At 38.4% G+C, this 7855-nt stretch overlaps 1 long non-coding RNA gene across 1 annotated transcript; it reads left to right on the top strand.

The window, feature by feature from the left end:
* Positions 1 to 1604: 1604 nt before the first annotated feature.
* Positions 1605 to 7612, top strand: LOC108515763 (uncharacterized). Its single transcript, XR_001881613.1, has 3 exons — positions 1605 to 1686; positions 5092 to 5292; positions 7436 to 7612. It is a non-coding gene; the product is annotated as an uncharacterized LOC108515763 (long non-coding RNA).
* The last annotated feature ends 243 nt before the right edge of the window (positions 7613 to 7855 follow it).

The following is a 7855-nucleotide window of genomic DNA, read 5'->3' as shown; positions in this document are numbered from 1 at the left end:
AAGAAATAATAATACTAGCAGCACTTATAAATGCTATGTGCCAGCCACTATTCTAAAGTCTTTAAATATATTAACTTATTTAGCTTTTATAACAATTTGATGAAGTAAGAACTACTGTTACAATGTAATGGGTGAAAGAAGGGAGGCACAGAGAGGTTAAGTAACTTGCCTAAGGTTACACAGCAAGTAAATGGTAGGGCCAGTTTTTGAACACAGGAAGACTGACTCCAGAGTCTGCGTTCTTTGCAATATTATATTGCCTTTTATATGATCATCTAACCATTACATTTGGGAGAATAGAACTTTATGGCAGAAAGCATTATAAAATATTGGAATAATTTCTATGAAATTTTCAAAATATTGAGAACCATTTAGAATCGTTTAAGTGAAATCTTGACCACAGGTGAAGAGATTAAATGCCATCATGAAATCTCTACAAACTATACTTTTTCATGTCATATGAAATCTGACTCTAATGAACTAAATGAAGCAAATTTATTTTGTTTTTTACTTATCAATAGAGTTGGGTGCAACGGATGGTTGAGCAACTGGATTAAAATGTATCAACATTAATTTTTATGGGCTAATATTTGCCTCAAAGCATTATAAAAAGTTCAGGCAGTTGTTTATTCATGAGCTAAAATAAATGATATTCCATTTTAGCTGTATAAAATATCTTTATTTCATGAGCCTTTTTTGTCTTGTAGTCTCAGAACCGGTCTTTAAGCAGGCTTGGGAGACTGAGTGTCAGCCCTTGATGGATAGGCTGGTTGCCAGCCCTTGTTGATTTGTACTGTTCCACAAAGTAATATGAATACTAAGTGGTTGTGGGCATTATTAAAGCTATTTGTCATCTGCAAATGACCGAGTTCAAATATTTGAAGCATGTCCTTGCTTTTGTTCCCTGAGAACATCATGTGTATCAAATTTTAGCACATATTTTGAGAAAAATTATCTTTACTACAGAAAGGATCAGAAGCAAAATGTATCAGAAAGCTTCGTGATCATACAGAGATGACGGAAGATCCTTACTTGACTCCATTTATTTACTCTATATGTTGATGCTTAAATTATTGGTCAACAAAATCTTTCTTTTTTTTCATATCCTCTTCCTAGCCTGAATGATGATACATCTGAGAGTAGGGAAACAAACGCCTGGAAATGAAAACAAAATTGAATATTATCCTCTAACTCCTTCTATCCAGTCTCAAGTCATGCTTTTAGATACTTGATCAACAAAATTTCCTCGTATAAGCTACTAGGATGCTGTTTAAGAGCAATAGTTAAAACATGTCCTTTGTAAATATTTGAATTCTATGGCCCTTAAGTAGAAGGATGAAGTTTCTAGAAGTACTTTTGCAAACTAAACAGGACATAAGGGAACCAGGCATCTACCATGATTTTGACTTTCTAGAGGGACAAAAGGGCAGAAAAATACTAGAAAATTAAGCACTGAGCCAAGCTGACTTCGTTTTTTTATACTTGGATTGGTTTCTAGAATTGGAAATTTTGGAATTTCAGTTCTGATTGTGCTATTTAATTTGAAATATAACATTGAAATCTGTTCAGAATTGAACATGTGTATGGGTTTTGTTTTATTTTTCATCATATTCTGAATCATTCAGTTTCCAGGCTTGGAAAAAAATATTTTTGGAGAAGAATCCAATGAGTTTACTAATGACTTGGGTAAGTATAAGAATCTTAATGTGTCTTTGTAATTTAATTATCACATGGTATTCTAATCTCTAATTTATACCATGAACTAAATGTTTGGAAGCCACTTACTGTAAACAACATAATATATTTGAATGTTAAGGTTCATTAAATTTCTACCTAAGAATGTCATGCCATTTAACTTAAGTAGAGAGATATGGTATCTTAGAATAATTTAGCAAGTCCATATATCATTTTAGATATAAATCTGTGGCATTTAAGTAACTTATAACTCAAGCTTTGGAAAATTGCATGGCCCTTTGGGAATCTAATGTAAGTTATCAAAGCCCCAAAGATGCCCATCTACACAACTGTGCAGACAATTTCAGATCCTAGGTTTAAACCCATCTGTGCTCTCTTGGGGAAGTCCATGGACCTCGGCTAAAAGTTCAGAGGAGGCCATGGCTCTGAAATACTGTGTGATCTTGAGCAAATCACCTCATCATTTCTGTCTCAGAACCTCTGTGAAGTACGTGGACTAACTAAAAGCTTCCTTTAAGTACTAAGTTTTTTGGTTTGTTTGTTTTTGAGACAGAGTTGCTCTGTTGCCCAGGCTGGAGTGCAGTGACACAATCTCAGCTCACTGCAACCTCCACTTCCCGGGTTCAAGTGATTCTCCTGCCTCGTCCTCCCGAGTGACTGGGATTACAGGTGTGTGCCACCACACCCGGCTAATTTTTGTATTTTTAGTTAGAGATAAGATTTCACAGTGTTGGCCAGGCTGGTCTCAAACTCCTGACCTCAGGTAATCTGATTACTTTCAGAGAAACACATTTTTTTTTTTTTTAGTTTGTTTGGATTTGTTTAATAGTAGAAGAATAAAATAGTGAACATTAAACACTGATCATGTGACAAATACTTAAATATCTAGAAACACAATTACAAAAAAAAATGAATTCTAGATTAACTCTGAAAATTTTTTAGTCTCCTTCATGCACCACGTATTAAGATATAGTTAGTTCTGTGTTAGTAAGAAGGGAAAGAAATACCATTTAAAACCTCTGAAGGTTAAAAATAACACTTACACCTGACTTATAAGCAATCTTACATTTAAAAATCTACACTTGACTACTTCATAGTTTTTTTAATACATCATTTGTCTAGAAATATAGGGGAAAAAGGCATAGCCACATCCATTTTCCTGTTTGTTAAAAGGGCAGAGAAATGTGGAGAGGGGAAGAGGAGAGATGGCGATGATGATATTGCAGGCAAGACCAGATCATAGGAGGGGATTTAGATTTCCCTCTCAGTGGGATGGGAGGTGTTTGGCAAATTTCAAGAAAAGGAGTAATATAATTTGTTCCTTTGAATGATCCCATAAGTTTTTCCGAGCCCAGAGTAGGTGTGCAGTAAGTAGCCGTTATTAGTTTTACTACTCCCCAATTTGAACAGTCTAATTTACTTTGAATTAAGTTAATTTAACTAAACTTGACTGTTTCTTGCTGATTCAGCCATCACTGTAATACATGTCGATTGTGCTTCCCACACTTTACTGGTCATGTAATCGCCTCAGAATCTTGTTAAAATTCAGTAGGTCGGCCGGGCGCGGTGGCTCACGCCTGTAATCCCAGCACTTTGGGAGGCCGAGGCGGGCAGATCAGGAGATCAGAAGATCGAGACCATCCTGGCTAATACGGTGAAACCCCGTCTCTACTGAAAAAACACAAAAAAAGGTATCCGGGTGTGGTAGCGGGGGCCTGTAATCCCAGCTACTCATGAGGCTGAGGCAGGAGAATGGCGTGAACCTGGGAGGCGGAGCTTGCAGTGAGCTGAGATCGCGCCACTGCACTCCAGCCTGGGCGACAGAGCAAGACTCCGGCTCAAAAAAAAAAAAAAATCAATAGGTCTGGGGTGGAGTCTGAGGTTCTNGCTGGGATTATAGGCATGAACCACCACACTCAACCTCAAGTTCTGACTTTCTAATAAGCTCCCAGCTGATATAAACACTGCTGGCCCTTGGAATAAGAAGGGTAGAAGTAGCTACCTAGATAGCTACTAGATAGCAGGAGTATCTAAAATGTTCCAAAGTGCCATGTTTTCTTAGTTTTTAAGATTTTTTTTTCCTTCACTGCTGTCACCTCTTGTTGCTATTAACTTGCCTATTTTTTACCAGCCTCTTCCCTCACTTCTGTCAAGGGCTGAAACTAGATTAATCAAGGGTCTAAGAAGCATGTTTAAAGCGATGGTAAAGCACCTGGCCTCGGTAGCTTATCGTTTCATTGGAAGAAGCAGCTTTGCTTATGTTCTGGTTCTCAATGGGCTCCACAGAGGAGAGCTATTTATATGTATACCATTTAGAGAAATAAAGTTTTACTACATTTAAAGATTAGTATATACCATTTTATGTTACTTAGCTTAAACAATTTTAAGTTAAAAGCAGTATCTATAAAGAGGTAGAAGCACTTCGGTGTGCTGAAAAAACCTCCATTCTTTTCAATAACATATTCAGACAGACAGGGTGACTTAAGTATATAAAAAATCAAAAGACAAATTTTAAAAAGATTAATGATCAGGAATTCAGGAATTATTAACTGACAATGTGTCCCTTAACTGGAATACAAAATTGTGCCCACATGGGCATTTTTTAGGGAGGTCTTTTGATTTCCTGAAACCCATCCCTCTATTCAGGTTAAGTGTGTGGGTAGCCACTGGGCATCTGCCTTGATGAAGCCCCGCTAGGTGATTCTGGCAGTCAGCCAGGCTTAGGAACTGCTGGGATGGATATATTGCCCTCACTTAATCTAAGTGTACAGCTTTTGATTCACTCTCTCGCTGGCTCACTCTCTCTGTCTCTCTTGCTTACTTTCTCACTCTCCCTGTCTCGCTCTCTCTCACTCTTTCACTGTCTCTCCCGCTCTCTGTCTCTTTTTCTCTGTGTGTCTCTCACTCTCTGTCTCTTTCACTCTCTTGCTGTCTCTCGCTCTCTCGCTCTGTCTCTCTTGCTCTCTCTTGCTGTCTCTCTTGCTCTCTGTCTCTCTTGCTTTCTGTCTCGCTCTGTCTCTCTTGCTCTCTCTCTGTCTCTCACTCTCTCTGTGTCTGTTTCACTCTTGCTCTCTCTTGTTCTGTCTCTCTCTTGCTCGCTGTCTCTTTCGCTCTCTCTGTCTCTCTCGCTCTGTCTCTCTTGCTGTCTGTCTCTTGCTGTCTCTCTTGCTCTCTGTCTCTCTTGCTTTCTGTCTCGCTCTCTCTGTCTCTCTTGCTGTCTCTGTCTCGCTCTTTCACTGTCTGTCTCACTCTCTCGCTCTGTCTCTCACTCTGTCTCTCTCTCTGTCTCTTTCACTCTTTCGCTCTGTCTCTCTCACTCTTTCGCTCTTTCTCTCTCTGTTCTTTCTCCACTGAAACTCTTGAAATGTAATGGTTTATCGTGTGGCTTTACCCTAGGGGAAAAGATTACCTTGAGGTTGTGTTCAACAGAGGAAGAAACAGCAGAGCTTCTTAGCAAAGTCCTCAATGGTAACAAGGTGGCATCTGAAGCATTAGCCAGGGTTGTTCATCAGGATGTTGCCTTTACTGACCCAACTCTGGATTCCACGGAGATCAATGTTCCACAGGACATTTTGGGAATTTGGGTGGACCCCATAGGTAAGTATAGGAGAGTATGTTTGTTATTTACAATCTTTCTTGGTGGTGGCGGGGTGGGGTGGCGGTTGGAAAATAAAATTATTGAGTGTAGTTTAACTCTCCTAGAAGTTTTAAAATTTTAAAGTTTTAAAACAATGAGAGTTGAGGTGTATGCATCATGTGTTCTGTATAAATACATATATGTTATAGCTGTGTGTATATATACACATATCTATAACAGGTACACACATACAGGCACACATGCAAAGATGAACTAACTTATCTTCAAAAGACTGGTAAGTAAATGAGAAGATGAAGTGAGAGCAGTTATGACCAATTGAGCATGCATGCCGTTTAAAGAGCACTTAGCTTTAGCAGATTGTTGCCATATGGGAGTCCAGGCCAGCTCTTCAGATTTTTAAAGAGAAACCAAAATCCAAAGTTTTCAGCGATATATCCCAATTTCTAACCATTAGCTACTAATTCAGTTAAACAAGCAAACAATCAAAAAAGCACTGTACAGGTCAAGCAAAAAGCTTAATGTGATGCATGAGCAGTTTGTGAGCCCTGTATAAGCTCTACATTTTTTTGATCATGATTGTGATAGAACCATAATATATAATCCATTGTTTCCAAAGTGTAACCCTTCTTTTTTTTTTTTTTTTTGAGACAGAGTCTCATGTTGCACACAGGCTGGAGTGCAGTGGCACAGTCAGAACTCATTGCAGCCTTGTCCTCCTGAGCTCAAGTGATCCTCCAGCTGGGACCCAAGTAGGCAGCACAGGTGCATGCCACCTCACTGGGCTAATTTTTTATATTGTTTTAGAGAAGGGGTTTTACCATGTTGCCCAGGCTGGTCTCAAACTCCTGGGTTCAAGCGATCTGCCGCCTTGGCCTCCTAAAGTGCTAGGATTACAGCCATGACCCACCATGCCCAGCTAGCCTTTATTTTCAATGATGCTATTAATACAAAGTTCTAGGTAATAATTTTAATAAGCTCCCCTTCCTTTTTTTTCTTCCCCACCCAACACAATAGGACCATTCAAGGAGCAGGCAAACTCCTCCCTGGGCCCTTCCCATCCTACAAGTGTATTCACAGGATGATACTGAAATAGGTTTACTCTTCAGATAATTATATCACATTCAGCCAGTGGATGATATATGGAAACTAAAACCTTTCCCCAAATCTTTGATCATTTAAGGGTAAAGTGGCATCAGTTATAGTTTCTGAGGGATAGAGATCTCCTGTTTGTTGGTTCTGCCCTGAATTGATTCTGTTTTCGAGCTCTTGGAATCTTTTGCCAGGCACATCCTTAGCCGTGTGTTAACTCCCTAGACATCGGCAGTCAGCTGCTGGCATGCACATCTCTTAAGAGGAAACCTAGTTTCTCTGCCTGTGTTTCATAGGAGCACCATTAATTTCTTTTTTTGGTGCCACCATCATTGTCTCTTTCTTCCTTCTATCTTGAGGGACCAAATAATAATAGTAAAAGATAATTTTACCTGTAACCGATTACAGGAAGGGGACTTTTCTTTTCTCTTTTCTTTATAACATTTTGTGGGTACATAGTGGTGTATGTATTTCTGGGGTACATGAGATGTTTTGACACAGACGTGCAGTGTGAGATAAGCACATTGCAGACAATAGGGTATCCATCCCTTTGAGCATTTATCCTTTGAGTAATAAACAATCTAATTACACTCTTTATTTTAAAATGTACAATTAAGTTCTTATTGATTATAGTTACTCTATTGTGCTATCAAATACTAGGTCTTCTTTTTTTCACCCATTGGAAGGAGGCTTTTCCATCTCACATTGTACTGGTCCTCTGATTAGTAGTATTTCTAAAATAATCCCACCAATTATTCTGGTTATTACTTTTAAATGCTTTTGATAAGTAACAAATATTTGAATGCCTGTTATATGCAAGTCGCTATGCCACAGGAACTATAGACACATCCTCTCCCTTCAAGAGTTCTCACATAGGAAAATGAAACACAAGCAATTTAGAAGTAAAGTACAAGAGGCCAAATAACAATTCAATACAATGACATCCAAAGGTAAAAAATTATTGCTTACCAAATCAGTAGGAGAGAAATGATATGGAACAGAGTCTTCTAAATAATCTTTACCTGAATCCAAACACATTTGCTTCCTTTTCAGATTCAACTTATCAGTATATAAAAGGTTCTGCTGACATTAAATCCAACCAGGGAATCTTCCCCTGTGGACTTCAGTGTGTCACCATTTTAATTGGTGTCTATGACATACAGACAGGGGTTCCCCTGATGGGAGTCATCAATCAACCTTTTGTGTCACGAGACCCAAACACCCTCAGGTAAAAGGCAAATATTTTGGTATATTATGGTTGTTAGAACTTATGACCTCAGCTTTGCTTATTGTTAGGATTATCACTGTATGACATTCCCATGACTTAACACATAGGAGTGTTCACATTGAAAGTCTGCATATTTGAATTAAAGTTCTATTTTCAATCTTAGATTTGCGTAATTTTATTTGAGGCCAAGTACATGCTGGTAGAAATTTTAAAATTAATACTATCTTGGAGAAATCATAGTTTTA

Source organism: Rhinopithecus bieti, unplaced genomic scaffold, assembly GCF_001698545.2.
Source record: "Rhinopithecus bieti isolate Rb0 unplaced genomic scaffold, ASM169854v2 scaffold_35609, whole genome shotgun sequence".
NCBI lineage: Eukaryota > Metazoa > Chordata > Mammalia > Primates > Cercopithecidae > Rhinopithecus > Rhinopithecus bieti.
The sequence above is the reverse complement of the archived record's forward strand: the minus strand, read 5'-3'. Positions and strand labels throughout refer to the sequence as shown.